We start from the raw sequence: 20,306 nt of genomic DNA, 5'->3' as shown, positions 1-20,306 counted from the left end.
TAATTTCCCAAAGGATAAGGCCTATGTCTTATGCACATTTCTATCTTTTTTTCCTAATGCAGGGTCTTGAACAGAGTAAATATGTATTGACAAAGTCATTGCTTAAGAGTTGTAGGTATTTTTTCTTTATAGATGATTCTAACTCAGGATTTAAAATTTGTGCTAGCACTAAACTCCAAATGTCTCCAGTCAAATATATATATATATATATATATATATATATTATATATATATATATATATATATATGTATATATATATATATATATATATATATAATCATATTGGCTCCTTTTGGGGATCAAAATGAGAAATAAGAATGGTACCTTCAACTAATGTGTTAAGAAACTTTATATTTCATATGAAATCCATTCCAATAGCTTTTAAGACTATATATAATAAATATATATTTGGGCAAAACTGTGAAGAAATAGCAATTGACATTTATAAGACAACTTAATTATTTTTAAAATGCTTCACTTAAAGGAATGTGGTGATCTAAACATTACTATATACAACTTACAAATAAGGAAGGTGAACCTCACAGAGTTAAATGATTTGATCATAGTTGTTCAAAGAGGCAAAACTTGTGATAAATGTAAATACTTTTGTTTATATAAATATAGCATATGTGATAAAGGGCATTGAAAAAATGGAGAGCCTTTATTAGAAGGCATATTTCAAGTTATTTTTCATAAGAAGATATAATAAAGGAGCAGAGAATGTTCAGCCTAAGGAGGCTTGCTTGGAGGGAACTATAAAAATGGTCATCAAGAATTTGAAGAGCAGTTACATGTCAGAAGTTCTATCTGATCCCTGAGAATAGAATAAGACCATTGCTGAAAAATACAAAATACAAATTTAGTTTTGAAACAAGGGAAACTTTATAATAACTAAAATTATGAAAAAGAGAATGCCTCAGTAGATATTGAGTTGTCCCTCAAGGAATATGTTCAAGTAAAAACTGAATGAGCATTAAACATGTAGGATGTAGAGGGTATTATTGTTAAGGGGAGTGTAAGGCTACAAATGCCATGGTGCCTTTCTATTGTCAGTTCAAGTGCAATGTTTTTTTTTTTTCCTTCTAGGTCTCATGTTGGGATAACTTGAATTTTATTTAATCAATTGCATCTATTTATTCTACTATTGATTTTTTCCACTTGTTACTCTTTCATGCATCTAGTTGGGAAAGCATTAATTTTATTTCATCCATTCATTCACTTCATCTTTAGCAATTTCTTTTCTAATCACAATTTTCTCTTTGGAATTGGAACAGTCTTGTATTTTGAAGTGGGTCATTTGATGATATTTACAGGCTCATTTTTACTACTATGATTTCTATCTTCTATGCCTGAATACAAACTCTTTGCCTGAAAGAAATATAGCAAGTAAGTATCTAATTCTTCCAAAAGAATTCTTCTTCATGTGAAACAACCAGCAAATATAAAAAAATTAGGTTAATATTTAATGTTACAGCATTTTTGCAATTTAAACAAAAGTCTTTGGAGAAAGTCTTTACTTTAATAGGTTGACCCTAATAATAGGTATTTTAAAACACTGTGAAAAGCACTAGGAATATATGTATGCACAAGTAGGACCTTTTAAAGTCTGTCCAATTAGATTCTATAAGCTGCTATCCCCCCAAAATTAGACTGGCTTGGCTGGTGAAAGGCATTTGCTATATGTGACAGAATCAAAGACTTAGTACTGAAAAGAATATAAGAGTTGAACTCCTCTGACCCCTTTAGTTACAGGAACAGGTTTCCATAAATCTTAGGTGATTTGTTCCAAGTCACAAGGTTAATAAGTAACAGAGTTCAGGTCTTTTTCTAGCCCAGTGTTCTTTTTAACCACAATTTTTTTCTTCATTACATGGATAAGAAAGGGGGGAAAGAATGATAAAAGAGTATGCATATATTTGTATGTATCTGTGTGTGTTTGTTAGTCAATGTTTAACAATCAGATCTTTAAAAAGGAATGATATACTTAGTTTAATTTGCATTATTAGCATTTTCTTTATCAGTTTGTTGTCTAGTCCCTCAAGAAAACAATAAATCAAGTCCAATATATTAAATTTGCATAATTTTGAATCAGTTAATGTTAGATAGATTCAGAATACCCTTGGTGCTTACTGAAACTAAAATAAACAAGCAACATCCCAAAATGGCAAAGCAAAACAAACAAAAAAAAAAAAAAACAGTTGGAACCAAGGCTTAATCCACTCTTTGCAAAAAATGAGAAACATTATATTGCAATAGCTTCTAACTATATAAATTAATCTGAAAAAAGTTCTTCTGAGAGGGTGAATAGTAGTGATTGTTATGAGACTGTCTATATATAGTTTGTATTTTCAACTTTGTCTGTTTCTTCCACAATATTCATAGGCTAATAGTCAACTTCACTAAGAAGCAAACTAAAATTATAGAGTTTTCCCACAGTGTTCACCTTCAAATTTAACTTTTAATTCTATGATGCTTTCCTTTTTAGTTTTCCTTGATTCTATTCCTTCATTGATTTCTTAGCCTGGTTATTAACAAAAGCTCCTAAGTAAAAGTTAGTCTTTCCCTTAAGTCCATTGGGTTTGTAGATATATGTGGTAATGAAACAACATGCTGACTGTGTTGAGGAAACTGGGGTGATAGGAAACATTTAAAAGTTCATGAAATACAGTTTTTAAGCTTGTCTTAAATAATATGAAACATTTTCATACTAATTAAATATACATTTTAACTAGTGTGATTATGAGCACTGAAAACATGGAGAATAGTGGAATATCAATTCTGAATTATTAACTTTCTAAAACAGTTCCATTACATGAAATATGATGATTCCTTAATAATTTTTAAAAGATGTTTATGTAGATCAAGACAATTCATCCTTCAGCCATGGTGTGATAGTGGTCTGGTTGCCTTTTCTTCATCTCTTCCTCTCTATGTCTCTTATACACCATAATAAGAGCAGCTGAGTCAGTGTTGTTGGCAGGGGGCAGTGGGCACAGGTGCAGTGAAAAATGCTTGGCAAGGATAATAGACAATGGTGACCTCAGGGGCAATGGAATCATGTCCCAAGTTTAACTGCACCTGTGGTAATTGTTGGATACAATCTCATCTTTAGTCTTATTTAGCTCATGTAATAGTCTTCATTCGAGGATATAGGGCTATCATTTTAGATTTATCAAACTATTTACCTTTAAATACTATCTTAGAATAGGATTATATAAAACTTCACATTAATATATCTGAAGAATGGAAACTGTAATTTAGTGATATGTATGTATGTTTGTATACATATATGGGTATGTGATATAAAAATGGATATATATATATATATATTTAAGAATAAATGTAATAACTACTGTAGAGTCCATTATAGCCTCAGACAACACTGGCTACCTAAACATAAAAAATGATTAAGGACAAATATGATTTTATGTAAGATTACAAGGAAGTCAGAAAAACTATCTTTCAAATAATCTAAAAAAAATCATAAAAAACTTTTGAAATGGTTATTCCCATCTTAAACCAGAGTTATTTACTAATATGCTAGGATCATAAAATCACTATTAATGAAAACAATGTTGAAAAACCAATTACAACAAATCAAATAAAAGTGTCAAAGAAATCATGAAAAAAAGTTTTTACAAGACTCAATTGAAGCAATTAAAGACTAACTAGCATAACAGTGAAAGATTTACACTGATCTATGTACACGTTTACAAAAAGATATCTAGGTAAAAGAATTTCAAGAAATAGAAGCAATGATAGTATTAAAAAGTTTAGTGGGAAATTAGATAAGTAAAGTTCAGATTTTTAAAAATATTTTTCTGAATTTACATATCCTATTTATAAATTTAAAGGTAAAATAATGGTCTCTGTATATAACAGCAGTGCTTCTTCTGGGGTCCACAAAAATTTTGCTGATTTAAAACCTGACTATCATGATATGTACAATTTTTTTTTAAAGTCAGCTTTAAAAAAAATTTAAAAAACATTAACATTATCTAGGAAAATTTTTTTTTTATCTTTTTCTAGTCATTGTTTAGAAAGACATTGTGGGGGGCGGTGCAAAGAAAAGTTGGTGGCAGGAGAAGAGCCCCTCTTAGGTGTTCTCTCTAAAATATTTCAAAAACTTTAAAATTATGACTATAACTAATTTTTTGAGAGAGAGGGAAGCCACAGAAAGATCGAGTGAGGCAACTCTCCAGCCCAAGGTAACCTAGAAAATAGTGTGAAAACTGTGTTCCTCAGGGTTGGAGGGGCAGCACCGCACCTGACGAAAGAAACTTCAGCCTTCCAGGAACAGCCCCAGGGTGTCTGATAGTGCCAGCTCTTGCCAGCAGAAGCAGTCTCCTGACTTGCACCCCAGGGAGCCCCAAGCACAACTTGGAAGATCAGCAGGGAGACCTCTGCCAGAGCGAGCACAAAGCCCATGCCCTCAGTGCAGCCATGGAATTTATTGCATCTGTGGTGACCCAAATCCCAGGAAACAGGAGCAGGGCCATGGAGCCACCCAGCAGGATCCTCCAGGCTGTTCCCTCAGTGTTCAGTCCACCGAATGTAAGGGAATAGAGGGAGACTGCCAAGGTGTGTCTCTGTCCCTGAAACAGGACACTGGCTTTGACCACATTGAGACCCAGGTCACAGTCTATGCCCTCCCAATAGAGCAGGGACCCCACCCCACAGCCCCATGGCAGAGGGGTGAGCTTGTGGTCATTCACAGATCAGGAGAACAGTCAGAGCCTCCCCTAAGATCTTGAAGGAACTGAGGTCTTTGTGGGGGAGTCCCAATAATACTCAATAGCTCAGGAAGCACCCCCCAAACAGGCACAGCCTCCCTGGGCTGAGTAAACAGAAAAAAGGAGCCTGACCATAGACAATTATTTTGTTCCCTTGGAGCACCAAAATACTCAATCTGAAGATAAGAAACCAAGCTTCTGAATCTAAAGACTTCAGGAAATATAGAAGTTAGGCCCAGGCTAAGACAGAGCTCAAAAAGTACTTTGAAAATCAAGTAAGGGAGATAGAAGAAAAATTGGCAAAAGAAATGAGAGAGATTCAGGAAAAACATGAAAACAAAGTCAGCAGTTTAGCAAAGGAGATCCAAAAAATGCTGAAGAAAATGATATGTTAAAAACCAGCTTAGGTCAAATGGATAAAACAGTTCAAAAAGTTATTGAGGGGAAGAATGCCTTAAAAAGCAGAATTGGCCAGGTGGAAAAGGAGAAAAATTCTCTATGAGGAAAACAAATTCTTCATATGTAAAATAGAGCTAAAGGAAGCTGATGACATTGCAAGAAATCAAGACACAATACTTCAACACCAAAAGAATGAAAAATTAGAAGAAAATGTGAAATATCTCATTAGAAAACAATTGATCTGGAAAACAGATTCAGAAAATATAATTTACAAATTAGTGGGATACTTGAAAGTCATGATCAGGAAAAGAGCCTTGACCTCATTTTTGTAGAATTTCTACAGGGAAATTGCCCTGATATTCTAGAAGCAGAGGACAAAATAGAAATTGAAAGAATCCACTGATCTACCCCAGAAAGAGATCCAAAATAACAACCTCCAGAAATATTATAGTTTCATAACTCCCAAGTTAAAGATAAAATATTACAAGCAGCCAGAAAGACACAATTCAAATACTGTGGAGATACAGTCAGGATCACACAGGACTTAGCAGCAACTACATTAAGGGCTCATAGGACTTGGAATATAATATTCCAGAAGGCAAAGGATTGTGGAATGCAACTGAGAATCAACTATCCAGCAAAACTGAACATTCTCTTCCAGGGGAAAAAAGATGAACTTTCAGTGAAACAGGGGAATTTCATATGTTCTTGTTGAAATGACCAGAGTTGAACAGAAAGTTTGACCTTCAAGTATAGGACTCAGATGAAGCATAAAGATAGTGTATGAGAAGAGCAAATTATGAGGGACTTACTGATGCTGAACTGTGTGTATGCCTGCATGGAACAATGATACTGACAACACTCATATGAATATCATTTAATAGAGCAGGTAGAAGGGGATTTTATAGAAGAGGAACAGGAGAGAGATGAATTTGAAGATAGAATATATTGTTAAAATGGAATAAATGGGTGAAATGGAAATGTGCTAGGAGAAAGAGAAAGGAGAGGTAGAATAGGCTAAGATTTTTCATGTCAAAATAATTCATGTAGCTTTTGCAATGGTATGGAAGGGGGAAAGCAAGGGGGAATGAGGGAACCTTCATTCTTATAGGAAATGGCTCAGAGATGAACTAGCATAAGACTCAATAGGGTATAGACATCCAGAGAAAAAGGAGAGTAGGGAGAGGGGAAGGTGGATTTGGGTGATACAAGAGAACATAGATAATAGCAGAGGATAGTCAGATAAAACACATTTTCTTTTTTTACTTTTTGCAAGGTGCTGGGATTGAGTGGTCTGTCTGGGTCTTGGGGCTGGGTTGTTTCTGGGTCTCTGTGGTGGAATGTAGACTTAGGGCTTCCTGGCCCCAGGGCCAGCCAGTGTTGTATTTGACTACCCTAAAGTTACAGCCACGAAAAGAGCCTAGACTTCCTTTTTCAGGGAATGATACACCAAAACTGACCTGAGATACTAGAAGAAGAGAAATTAAGGGATTTCACTAATCCCATCCTGAAAAAGATCCCAAAAGAAAACCTTCCATGAATATTATAGCCAAATTCCCAAACCCCCAAGTCAAAGAGAAAATACTAAAAACTGTCAGAAACAAACAATTCAACTACTGTGGCTCTATAGTCAGGATAACACAGAATCTTGTAGCATCTACATTGATGGCTCATAGGGCTTGGAATATGATATTCAGGAAGGCAAAAGATTTTGGTATACAAGTGAGAATTAACTCCCCAGAAAAACTGAATGTCCTCTTTCAGGGAAAAAGATGGACTTTCAATGAAACAAGGGACTTTCAAACTTTCCCATTGAAACAATCAGAGCTGAACAGAAAGTTTGATCTCCAAGTACAGGTCTCAGGTGTATGATAAAGAGGTCAGATAAGAAGGACTAACTATGAGGAACTTGATGTTAAACTATTTGTATACCTGCATGGGAAGAAGATACTGATAACTCATATGCACTTTCTCATTTATAAGAGCAGTTGTATAGCATATATAGATAAGACACAGAAAGGAGCTGAATATAATGGTAATATAGAAAAAAAGAGTAAATGGGTTATAAAGGAAAGTACAGGGAGGAAGAGAGGAAAAGAATAATGAGCTAAGATATTTCACATAAGAGTCATGAAAAGGCTTTTTCAATGGAGTGGAATGAGGAATTACTTGAAAAGGGAATTCTATGCTCTTTTCTTGGCCATAACTTTAGGGTAGCCTAATAATTTATGAATTATCTCTCCTGCATCTGTTTTCAAGGTCAGATGTCTTTCCAATGAGATAGTTCACATTTTCTTCTAATTTGGGGTTTTTTTGCAATAGTTTTGTTTCTTCCTGATTTCTCACCAAGTCATTGGCTTCCTTTAGTTCCATTCTGTATTTGAAGGAGTTATTTTCTCAGAGAGCTTTTTTATCTCCTTTCCCAGCTGACCAATTCTACTTTTTAAAGTATTCTTCTCCTCATTTGCCTTTCGTGTTGTTTTTTTTCCATTGGACCTAAACTGGTTTTTAACATATTATTTTCTTCAGTATTTTTTGTATTTCTTTCACCAAGTGCTGATTTGGTTTTCACAATTTATCTGCATCACTCTCATTTCTCTTCCAAACTTTTCCTCTGCCTCCCTTAGTTGCTTTTCAAAGTCTTTTTTGAGGTCATCCATAGCCTGAGTCCATTTTGTATTTCTCTTGTAGGTTCTGGGTATAGTCGCTTTCATTTTTGCCATCTGAATCTTCCATGGGACCAAAGTAATTTTATATGGTCAGATTCTTCTTTTTCTTTTGTTTGCTCATTTCCTCAACCTGTGCCTGATTCACCACACTTCTAAGGCTTGGGGGGGGCGTCACTCACAGGGACCTTAATTCCTCCAAGGTCTTATTAGATGCTCTCTTGCCTGTACTTTGATATGTGGATGACCACAAGTCCTTCCCTCTGCCCTGGAGCTATGAGAAGAGTCCCTGCTCTCACCACCCATTCAAGCTGTTTCTGGTGATCTCTGGGTCAGGAAGTCTGGAAACCACCCCCTCTTCCATGGACCCAGGAATCCCCAGTGATCTAGGCACCCAGCCCTGCTGCACTTCACTGAAGCTGTGGCTGTGTTCCCAGTAGCTTATTTCCAACCCCCGGTTCCAGTGAAACAGACTTTTCCTGTGTTAACTTCTAAGTTTGTCTTGAACTGGGAGATTCTAACACTTAGTTTTTCTGTGGCTTCTTCTCCTTCTGAACTTTGGCTAGAGTTATAATTTGATGACTTCTGGATATTTTGAGGAAATAATTTTTTGGGAATTCCTGCCTTCATGTGGCCATCTTGGATCCACCCCATAATTAAATGTCTTAGGGTTTTCTATAAAAGTTATTCTATTCTTTAGCAATATGCCTAAAGCTATATAAATAAGATTACTATAAAGTCAAAAATCCATATGCCATGTAATAGCTTGTGCATGATGAGCGTTATATAACAAATTATTACTAAGCATTGAAGTAATGTCTATGATTTCAGAAAAAAGGAAGAGAACTAAAAAAATACACTTTTTCAAGAGATAGTACTATGTAAAAATTAAATAATACTTTCATATAATAAAAGGGGTATTAAGATACAACTAAAAGGGAAAAAAGAGGGAAAATATTAGTCACTAGGAACTACAAAACAAATTAACCTAAGAAACTTATTATAAAATTCAAGAAATCCCAGAGAACTAAACACAAAAGGACATTTCCTACAATGCAAAAAAAGGTGACTTGACTTCATTCCAAAAGAGGGAAAATTCTAACAATGATATAAATATTTTTGTAAATAGTGCTAGTACCTGAAAACTGCAAAGGAAAATGCTCCACATTTAAAGAAAATATTTGGGTGAAGTTTTTGTGACCATTGAAGAGATTCCTGCAAATTATTTTAATTTTGTTTTTTTAACAATAGAGAAAACATTGAGAAAAAACACAAAAGGGAAATATATCACCATTCCATTTTTCATCATACGAGAGAATCAAAAGGCAGTATTAGAATTGGGGAAAAAAAACAGAAAAACATATTCACCTACTTATCTCAACAAATTGTCAAAGCTAGGGGATCTTAAAGAGATAATTTGTAAATTCCTGAAAATCATTTCCCTCATAAAATTACACTGCAAGAATTTACATTATTTAGTAATTATTTTGTTTAATCTTACACAAGTGAAGATTTCATATTTTCTGATCTCAAGGAGACAGAGACAGAAAGACAGATGGATAACAATAAATGGATGAATGAATAAATGATTGAATGAAATTTAAAAAAAAAACCCAAAACCTCCTCCCCAAAAGGGAAAAGCCTTTTAACAAATAAAAATCTTATATACAAGGTATAAGAGATATGTAATTCTCATGTCTTAATAAGCTGGGGCTATTTCTTTTTTTTTTCTAGTATAATTCAGTATTCTAACAATATCATCATTAGCTGCATTTCTTTCTTTTCACCTTTTTTTGCATCTGTCTCATTTGCATTCCTTCTGGTGCATTTTCCACAAAAATAAGCTCTAAATTATGAAATAGTGTTAGTAACACATTTATTAGGCCATTTGGTAGAGGAGAACTAATAAGGAGATGCAGCTTCCTTTTTATGTAGTCTCTGGAAGCTTCACATATTACAGGGTTTAGACAAAAGCACCCACAGAAAAGCTACACATACATAATTATGCAATTTTGCCAGGAGGAAAACTTGAAAGCAAAGTAGATTGAGAGGGATATTAATAAATATGAACAGGTAATAAAATTTGGGCAAAACCAAAATACAAGGGAACCCCCAAAAAAGTTTGAATTGAGCAAAAACAAGAACTTAGTGTGGGGCACAAAACAAGAAAGTTCTGGGTAGCTTCAGTGTCTGGGACAACCCAAAATGCCTTGTAACTCTCTCTGGCATTCCTCAAGAGTTATTAATATCAATATGGCATTCTGAGTGCAAACTATCACCAGTCACAAAAAATAGATTCAAAGTTAATATTTTAATATTTACTACATATTAATAATCTACTTTATCATTCCATACCCTTCACACTTCATATGCAACTACCACTAGGTTTTTGTGCACATTTGTTTCTATAAATTGTGTCCTTAAACTGTTCCATTTAATGATAATATTCTTTTTATAAATTGTCTTTTCTATCCCTTAAGTTTATATCAATAAAAATTAAAGTTATCTTTGGTCAAGTCCTTTAAATAATTATTTTCATACTCTTTTTTATTGCTGCACAGTTTCTCTTAATACCTTAGTTTATACTCTGGTATAGCCATGTAAACCTATATACATGCAACCATCTAAGTAGTGGGAATATTTATATGCTTTTCTTTTACTATAATACAGAGGACACCTTCCTCTCACCTAATGCACAGAAAAGATAGGCTAGGTTTAAGGAAATACTTAAATACATTTATTCAAAATTTCAATTCATCAGTCTATGTGACATGGTTACTTTTATTATTCAGGTTGGAGAAACATCTGGTTCCAAACAAAATCATTTAAATAAAATGACAAGGTAAAACTAACAATTGAATATTATTTGTTTTACAATAATATGAGACATAAACTTCCTAAAATTCTCATACCATTAGTTAGAGAAGAAAGCAATCCTAGGGAATATTCTTGGAGGGGAGCATGCTTTGGAAACATTTCCTTGTAAGGGATCTGTTTATTCATTTCTGAGAAAAGGTGAATTATGCCTCTGATCCAGCAGAGATGCTGATGTCTGCTATTGATTTCATTGTGCTCACTTCACTGGGGTTGCTTTCCACAATCTCCATGACTATCTCTCTTCTTGGATTGGCTTGATGCTGCCAATAACTGTGCTTGAACTGGAGATCTTGGTTTCAATGCAACCAGTTCTAAATAAGAGGAAGAGTGGGTCCAGTCATACATTCATAGCTTACAGTTCAATGCATAAGTTTCAATTCTTTTTGGAAGGCAGGAAAGTTACAGAGCTATTCATGGAAAGAGAGGGAAAATAACTCTCTATGAATAAATTGAGGGATCACTTTCATCATTTTGAGTTTAAGCTTTGCATAACTTTTTTAAATTATTATTTTTAAGGAGAAACTTCTTTCAGCAACCAAAATTTGAGATTTAGAGTCTAATATCGTTGGAACATGGACCAGTTAGCCAAGAAACTGGAAGCCAAAGGTATGTATCTAGTCTGTCTTTATGAAAATGCACACATGATCCCATTCAACCTTAACTTCATCAGATTATCTCCTTTATCATCCCAGTATTTTCAGTCTCTCCTTGACTGCTAACTACTTTGCTATTACCTAAAAATATACTCATGTCTCTCTAATTCTTAAATACTTCTCACAAAATCTTAACATCTCCAGAAGGAGAAAAGTTGAGGTCTGATGCATGAATCATAAGTATCAGTGATATGGTAATCAAACTTGAAACATGGGAGTTGATGAGATCATCAAGAGAAATATATATATATATATATATATATATATATGTATATGTATATGTATATACATAAAACTAAAAGTCAAGATCAGAGAACTTAAAGACATCTACAGTTAATGGCTATGATTTGGATAAAGATCAAAAAGGCTGTGAAGGAATGGTTAGAAAGGTAAAAGTAGAACCAGGAGAGAGGAAAATCATGAAAACCTAGAGAGAAGACAGTATCAAGAAGCTGTTGAGCTGTTGTCAATGTCGAAGAGTAAAGAAAGGTCAAGAAGAATAAATATTGAGCAAACATAATTAGATTTGGCAATTATAATTAAGGAATGAAAAGATGAGAATTAGAGACTTTGCTGTAGATATTTTTCTGCAGGAATTTAGCCCAAAAAGGAAGAAGAGATATAGGACCATATCTAGTAAGCATGGATTAATCCCTAGTGCTTTGTAACAGTCCCTGGACTACAGTAAGTGCAAAATAAATGTTTGTTGGCATGTTGACTATTTTCTTCTATTAGTAGGATTAACTTCTTTCTAAAAAAGTTCTATCTTACTTGAATTTTCTAGGTAGGGGAGATAAAAAGGGCATCTTTAGAAATGAATGAAATGTAAACTCAAAAAGCATCAATAAAACTAAAAAAGAAAGAAGTCCCTAAAGGAAATTGTAATTTCCTTTAGTTTAGATCTTCTCAAAGGCCAGCAGAACTACTGTGAAATTGTTATACTGCATCCCATTTTTGGTGTTATTGTTATCGTTGATTTTAATTCCTGCCTTTCACAGGTAGGAACTCTCAGTAATAAATTTTGCAGTCAATGATATACCTTTTATGTTCTTTGGTTTTTATCTTTTCCTCTTTGCAATGTATCAGATTTCTTATAATTTCACTGAATTCTCACAAAAAAAGATCATCACAGTTTCACAAATTTAAAATTGTAAAGGACCTTAGGTACCTGAATTTCAGACTCTTTATTTGTTGATAAAAACATTAAGATAAAGAAAGCTTAAGAAACTTAGCATGATTGCATTGTTAGATTATTAGGTGGAAGGTGAATCCAGGTCTATTCTGATTCTAAATCCAGTGACCTAAAGTCCTTACCAGAACTCCAAACTTCTCATGGTTAACAAATTCCTGATGTCTCTTTATTACTAGGTATCAACTCCCCAAGATGGTTATAACATAATAGCAAGCCAAGCATCCATGTAAGTTATAATAAAATAGGGGAATTTCTTCTTCTACTGGAATAAACTTAACTTAAATACTCTCACAGATCATCTCAGTGGAATAAGCAGATACCACTGCACTCCCCTTCTCTTCATTTTGTTTTCAGTGGGACAGAATAATTCTCATATAGTGAAAAACCAAGAATGATCTGCAGAAATTGCAATGCATCATCTGTCATACCCAAATAAAACAATCCAAGTTATCTTTTTTTCTTACTTTATTTTCACAACATCTCCAGGATCTATTTCCATTCACACACTCACAAATGCACTGCCTAATCAGGCTATCACCTGTGAACTAGACTGTTAGTATCCCTGCTTCAAGGTTCCCATCCAGAAACTTTAATGGCTCCCTATTGATTTTAGGATCAAATATCTTTTATTTGTTATCTCATCATTTGGTAATTTCTACGTTTATGTTTCATGATGTAATAGGAAAATAGTTGACTTTGATTCAGAAGTCTGAGAGACATGTCTTTTATTAACTCTTGATAAGACTTGTAAGTATAATTTCAAGATAAAGATTCAATATTATTTTGAATATTAATGTTGATTATTCATCCAATGAAAATACTTCATTGGCTTCATTTTTCTTTCTTTTAGATTTTTTTAATTATTTAAGGCAATGAAGTTAAGCGACTTTGCCCAAGGTCATACAGCTAGGCAATTATTAAGTGTCTGAGGTCATATTTGAATTCAGGTCCTCCTGACTCCAGGGCCAGTGCTCTATCCACTATGCCACCCAGGCCTCATTTTTCTTTGTCTGCATAAATGTGTTAGTGAATATGCATAAGTGCTTATTAGTTGGGTGGGATACTAGGTCAATTCTTGCAATTTTATCAATATATTGGATTTTTAGTAGATAAAATACCTATTTGTAGGCAGTCTTGCAGTTTGCCTAAAACTTAAAATCTTAGGGACATTAAAGGTGAAATTATCTTCCTTTGGTTACAAATATAGGATTTCTCAGAAAACAAGCTCTAGTCTTCTTGGTTTGAGTATAAAGCCTTTATCTACTCTATGATATGTTATTTTTAATTTATTTAAGGCAGTGGGGTTAAGTGACTTTCCCAAGGCCACATAGCTAGGCAATTGTTAAGTGTCTGAGGTTGGATTTTTAACTCAGATGTTCATAACAGCTATGTTTGTTTAGCAAAGAATTGGAAATGTAGTGAATGTTCATCATCTGGGGAATGGCAGAACAAACTGTGGTACATGTACATTATGGAACATTATTGTTCTATTAGAAACCAAGAGGGATGGGATCTCACAGAGGCCTAGAAAGACTTGCATGAACTGATGCTGAGTGAAATGCGCAGAACTAGAAGAGAATTTTACACTCTAACAGTAACATGGGGATGATGATCAATGTTAATGGATGGGCTTATTCCATCAGTGCAATAATCAGGCATAATTTTAAGATATCAGGGACAGAGAATACCATTTGTACCCTGAGAAAGAAATGTGTAGTTTAAGCAAAGACCAAAGATTATTACCTTCAATTTTTTTAAAGTTGCCTTTTGAACTATATAAGTGTGCTATCCCTAATATTTTATTCTTTCCTCCAGGATATGATTTTTCTCTCAACAGGTTTAATGTTCATCAATGGAAAGCATGGAAACAAAGTAAAGATTATCAGACTGCCTTCTGTGGGGGGAAGGGGAAGGGAAGGAAGGGTGGGACAAATGTATAAAATTCAAAATATTACTTAAAATGATAGGTAGAAACTACTATTGTATATAATTGGAAAACAAATAAAATATTTATATAATGAAAACACTAGAAAATTTAGGAAGAAATGGAGTGAAAACTTAAACCCTAAAATAATAAATTGTATCTATATGAAACCATCAACAAATATTATATGTAATGGTGATAAACTTGGAGTATTTCCAACAAAATCAGGGGTGAAAGAAGGATGCCAATTATCACCATTATTATTCAATATAGTTTCAGAATTGCTAGCTGTAGTAATAGAAGAAAAACACATTTAAGAAATCAGAATTGGCAATGAGAAAGCAATGCTTTCACTCTTTGCAGATGGTATGATCATATACTTAGAGAACCTGAGAAAATCATCTAAAAAGTCCTTGAAACAATTAGTTAATTTAGTAAAGTAGCAGGATTTAAAATAAATCCATATAAATCATCAGCATCTTTATAAATGAAAAAATGGTTGAACATGTTACAATATTTGAATATTATGGAATACTATTGATCTATAAGAAATCATAAATGGTTGAACTCTAGAGAAGCATGGAATGAATTATAGGATCTGATGATGAGTGAAGGGAATAGAACCAAAAGAACAATGTACACCTTAACAATATTGTGAGATGATCAACTATGATAGATGAAACACCTTTCAGCAGTTCAGAGAGCTAGGACAATTCTCTTAAATTGGCTATGGTTGATACTATACCCATCCAAAGAAGAAAACATAACAAAACAAAGACCCCTTCAGAATTTAATGAAAACTATATGCATTTTTTAAAAAAATCTCTTATCTATTTCTTTCCCTTGATCCTCATTCCTCATACTGAAAATGACAAATTTATAAATATGTTTAACACAAATGTGTATGTACAATATCAACCTGATTTTTCACCACTGAAAGGAGAGGAACTGGGAAGTGAGGGTAGAAGGATATTTTTTAACTTAACCATATACATAGACTTCTGAATGAATGTTGAAGAACTTTCATAACATGTATTTGGAAAAATAAAATATCAACTTAAAAAAAGATAGAAAAGTAAATTTATCAGTTACCTTATCCATCCCCTTCAAGTTTAGATTTAGAAACTGAGACACATAGAGCTTAAACAGTTTTAATAAGGTTACATAGGATATCAGTAGTAGTGTAAAGACAACAAGCATATCTTAAGCACCTAATACAGTACTAAGCTCTTTATAGATATTGAATTATTTGATTATTAACAAAACAATGGGAGGTAGGTGCACTTATGGTTCCAATTTTACTGTTCAGAAAAGTGATGCAGACAGAATTTCAATGATTTGTTCAGTCACATAGCTAGTAGGTATCTGAATGAGAATTTGCATTCGTCTTTCTGACTCTAGGCCAAACACATCTATTTATCTACATAGGTGCTTCTGTAGAGTTAGAAAGAAAAAACAAAACACCTTGATTGAATATTATTCTAGGACATTCTCTATTAGTTCCTGTTATACAAGCACAGAAATGTTCAAATAGTCAGAAAGTTTTAAGAGGAACACTTAAAAATTAGAGCAGAATTTATTTTTAAATATTTGTAAACACTAATTTATATGTTTATAAATTATTTTCTAATGAACTTAAACTGAATTATTTTATCATACCTTTAAAAAACTGAACAGAAATTGACAATAATTAATGACAGTACTGTATTTATATTTCCATTAAGCAGGAATTAACATGATTTTTCTAATGAATTCTAGTGAAATACTTATTCTATTCTACATACATAAATATCCTGTTAAGAAAAAAAAACCACTGTTGTCTTAATAAATTAAAACAAATATTTCTGCTCATAAATATGAAAATAATCTTAATCCTAATTTGAAAATTTGATTGATTTGTGCAATAAAACACTATAGTAGTTAGTTATTCTCTATTTTTGTATATTATAATTTGGAAAAATATATAATGAGTTGTAGTGAAACAATATTCAGCTTGTAATAGAGAAAGGACATATTTTCAAGGGAAAATTTGGTAAGTTTGGGTCAAATAATTAATTACCTATGCTCAATTATAAATTGTTTAATAAAACAAAACCTGAAAAAATTTCTGGTTCCACAGGTAAAATACGTTTGAACTTGAAGTGTATGCATGTTGTTTTTGTTCCATTCCTCTATTATATTTTAAATTAAGTCTGCTACATACTAAGTCCCTTGCAGACAGAAATAGTAATTTTGTAATTTATGTTCTGATTCAATATTATATAGAGTAATGAATATCATTGTATACTAGGTATGAAATATATTCAGAATATTTCATTAATTTTTGTTGAAATGATGAAGGTAAGGTAGTCTAGTGTTTAGTGAAGAAAAAATGCATGCATCTGTTGAACGTAGTGACCACTGACTAACCTACCTCTCGAATTTGTTTTCCTTTGTGAATTTGAGGGATGTCATCAAAACAGAGAACTTCCTTAATGAATGACTCTTTGAAAGCATTATTAAGATTCCTGACATTCAAAAGATGATGTATATCTTGCTGTCTCATTAAGCATGGCTGTGTAAAATAGATTGAACAAAACAAGAGTCATTATGTAAACCTACTTTACACTATTAGTGATGGGAAATGGAAGAGACAAAATACCATCTTTACCAAGAATCATTCCATTAACCACTCCTTTGTGAAACAGTCTGATGAATTGGTCAAGCAACTTCACTTAGTTCAGGAGGTATTGAAAACATTGATCAGATTTATTTAAATTATTCTGATTAATTTAATCCAATTCATTAGACTGTTTTTTACATCTCTTAAAAGGTAAATATTATAACATTTTCATCATATTATTAAGGGAGATAATCCTAACACCTCACAATTGGCAAGTTTTGTACTAAAAGTTCAAGAGATTCTAATATAGAATTATTAATCAATAACATTGATTTTTGATAATATTCAACATATTTTCCTTACATTAAAAACCATGATGATGCCTTAGTAATAAAAGTTTTTTTTTTCTGAACACTGCTGATAATACATATATTTCTCATGGAATTTTTTTCAAAGAATTCTGGATTTTTAATAATGTGGAAAGAATCCTATAATTCTACATGATTTTTAATGTAATGGAAATTTCAAGATGATGTTAAATTTTTTGCAGATTCATTATCTTTTCTCAATTCAACAATTTATATGAACTATTTTCTTCACTATGTTTTATTCTGTTTGCTATATCATGGCAATCGTTGATCAAAAGTTTTTGAAGGCTATGCTAATGGAGTATAATCCTACCAAGGTGTAAGATTTTGAGTATAGATTCAATGTAGTTTGATGCCCAGACTAGTTAAGTTTAGAAAGACTCAGAAGGAATTAAAGACTTTCTGTGTATATAAGAAAGTAAATTCTATGTTTTTGGAAAAAAAAACAGATCTTCAATGGTCAAAATTCTTTACACTGTACTCTGTTCCCATTCAGGGTCTTTCATTTTATTCCGGATAACTCTGATGTTTAGATACTCGTTTCTTATAGTGAGATCAGATCTGCTTCCCTATAAATTTCATCCATTGTTTCTAAATACCTTTTCAAGATCCACACAAAATTTTCTTTCATAAGACAATATATATTTGAAGATTTCTATCATATTCCTTTTGATTTTTTATTTCTCCTTCAGCATTAACATTTTTAACTTACCAATTCTTCATGTGATATGCTTTAAGTCCACCATCATGTTTTTTGTATATTTTTGTATACTTTGGCAATGCAGCAGATAGATAATTAGAACTAGAAACAAAAAAGTTCAAATCTGGTTTCAGGCACTTACTAACTGCATGACAATGGCTACCTCACTTTACTGAGCTGTAAACTGGAGATAATAATGATTTGCTTGAAATTGCACAGGGAGGGCTCAAGATCAATACTCGGTTTCTTTTACTGTAAATCCTATGTCTTTCAGCTTTGGCAAAATCCTTCAATGAGGTAGAAAGGGAATGTGGTCATTTGAACCTTCTTAATAGTGCAAGATAATAGAAATTGTGGAGAACACATTGGATCATTATAATTTCTAAATGAATTTTATTGTTTGTTTATGGAAGTGACAGATTTGGATTTTGTTTCCTAAAGACTTGATATAGGATGATATCAGCTCAAGAACTTTGCAAGATGAAAGAGAGGGTATAAAAAAATGCAATACTGCTGCTACTTCTACTATTGCTACTACTACTATAGATCCTTTAAGGTCCTTAAAACCTTTTATAAATATTATCTTTCATTTTGTCCTCATTAACAATCCTGAAAAATAGGGTTCCTTCCAATTAACAAATGAGAAAATTTAGGCTATGAGAAGTTAAATAAGTTAATTCTGGCCCTGAAGCTATTTTTAGGGATACGACTTTAATAACAAGGTTGGATATGAGCCTGTAGGTTGAGGCATGCAGGATAATAATAGTCAATGTGAGCAATACAAAGATTCTAAAAGTAAGGTATGGCCAGACTGTAGTCCCCGGAAGCAACTGGGAGAAACACCTGTAGCTAGGTTAGTCAGTTCCTTGAGTTATCCTTGAAAGGACATCTTAATTGACAAACTTAAATCTGAGAATCTGACCCATGTTTCTTTGAACTCCTGAGCTTTTGCGTGGCCTGAAGATAAAGAAGCTTGAAATGAAATACCCACATTCATGTATTTCATCACCTTTTTTGAAAAATTTGGGGGTCTAAAACCTGGGAGCATCTTATACAGTGATTGCAGATTTTTTTAAATTGCATTTCCTGCTTTTTCATTACTTCTTTCCATTCATCCATTGTCTCACATTTGTTATGGGTACATAAGATTGCATTTTCCCATGTTCTGCCTAAAAATAGCTCAGAAAAGATTTTCATACAATGCTGAATTCAGGTTAAGTGGAAATTATACAGTTGAACTTAAATTTTATCCTCCTTCAATTGAGAAAACAATTCACGACTGGCTATGGGAACAAGATAACCTACTGAAAATGCCACAGCAGAAGGCCATGAAAGGTGAGTAAGAAAAATGGCCTGAGTTAGAGAAGGAATTGAAAAGATGAATTGAAGAGCAAAGGGCCATTGGAATTTCTGTGTCCAAAAAGATGGTTCAGCAAGAGACAAGAAGAATTGCTGCTGAAAAAGAAGCTACTGATTTCCAAGGAGGACACATTGGGTGCTTCAGGTTCATGAAACAGAATGGCCTAAGTATGTATCCATGCACAAGACTCACCCAAAAGAGTCCTGAAAGCTATGAACAGAAGGTCTGAATTTCATGATGTATAAAATTTGAATTCAATAACTTTATGTAATACATTTTTTTCAAGTTCTGGGCCCCAAAATTAAGGTGCCTCCTATACATTGAACTGTCTTATATATGGGGAAATGTGATGTGTTTTCTGAGTTCTAAATGTGCCCATAAAAACAGGTATTGGATTATGCTTATTTAAACTTTTGAATTGTAGACTTGTAGACTTACTTTGGGGGATTTCTCAGTCTTAACTGTTAAATGTTTTGGTTAAAGAGAATATTCCATTATATTTTATATATTTTTTCAAACTACCCTCAAATGGAGTACAATTTGGAAGAGATGGTGTTGTGGCTTGCTTCCTTGGGGCCCACAGCGGTGACCTCCCTGCAGGAGAGGAGCTGAGAATAAGGAGTCAAGCCACTAACTACTGCCTTATGCCTCCAGCTCAATTTTATTACTGCTTAGCTATTACATATATATTGTTAGGTCTTCTGGGATAGAACAAAGAATAATGAGGTAATTGGGGGTAGTAAAAGCAGTGTGTATGTGCAGCATCTTGCATTACAGGATAGGGGGGTTTGTTAGGGAGGAGATGATAAGGCACAGCTGTGTCTAGTGCCC

This window comes from Macrotis lagotis, chromosome 6, assembly GCF_037893015.1.
Source record: "Macrotis lagotis isolate mMagLag1 chromosome 6, bilby.v1.9.chrom.fasta, whole genome shotgun sequence".
Lineage (NCBI taxonomy): Eukaryota > Metazoa > Chordata > Mammalia > Peramelemorphia > Peramelidae > Macrotis > Macrotis lagotis.
This window is presented reverse-complemented; position numbering follows the sequence as displayed.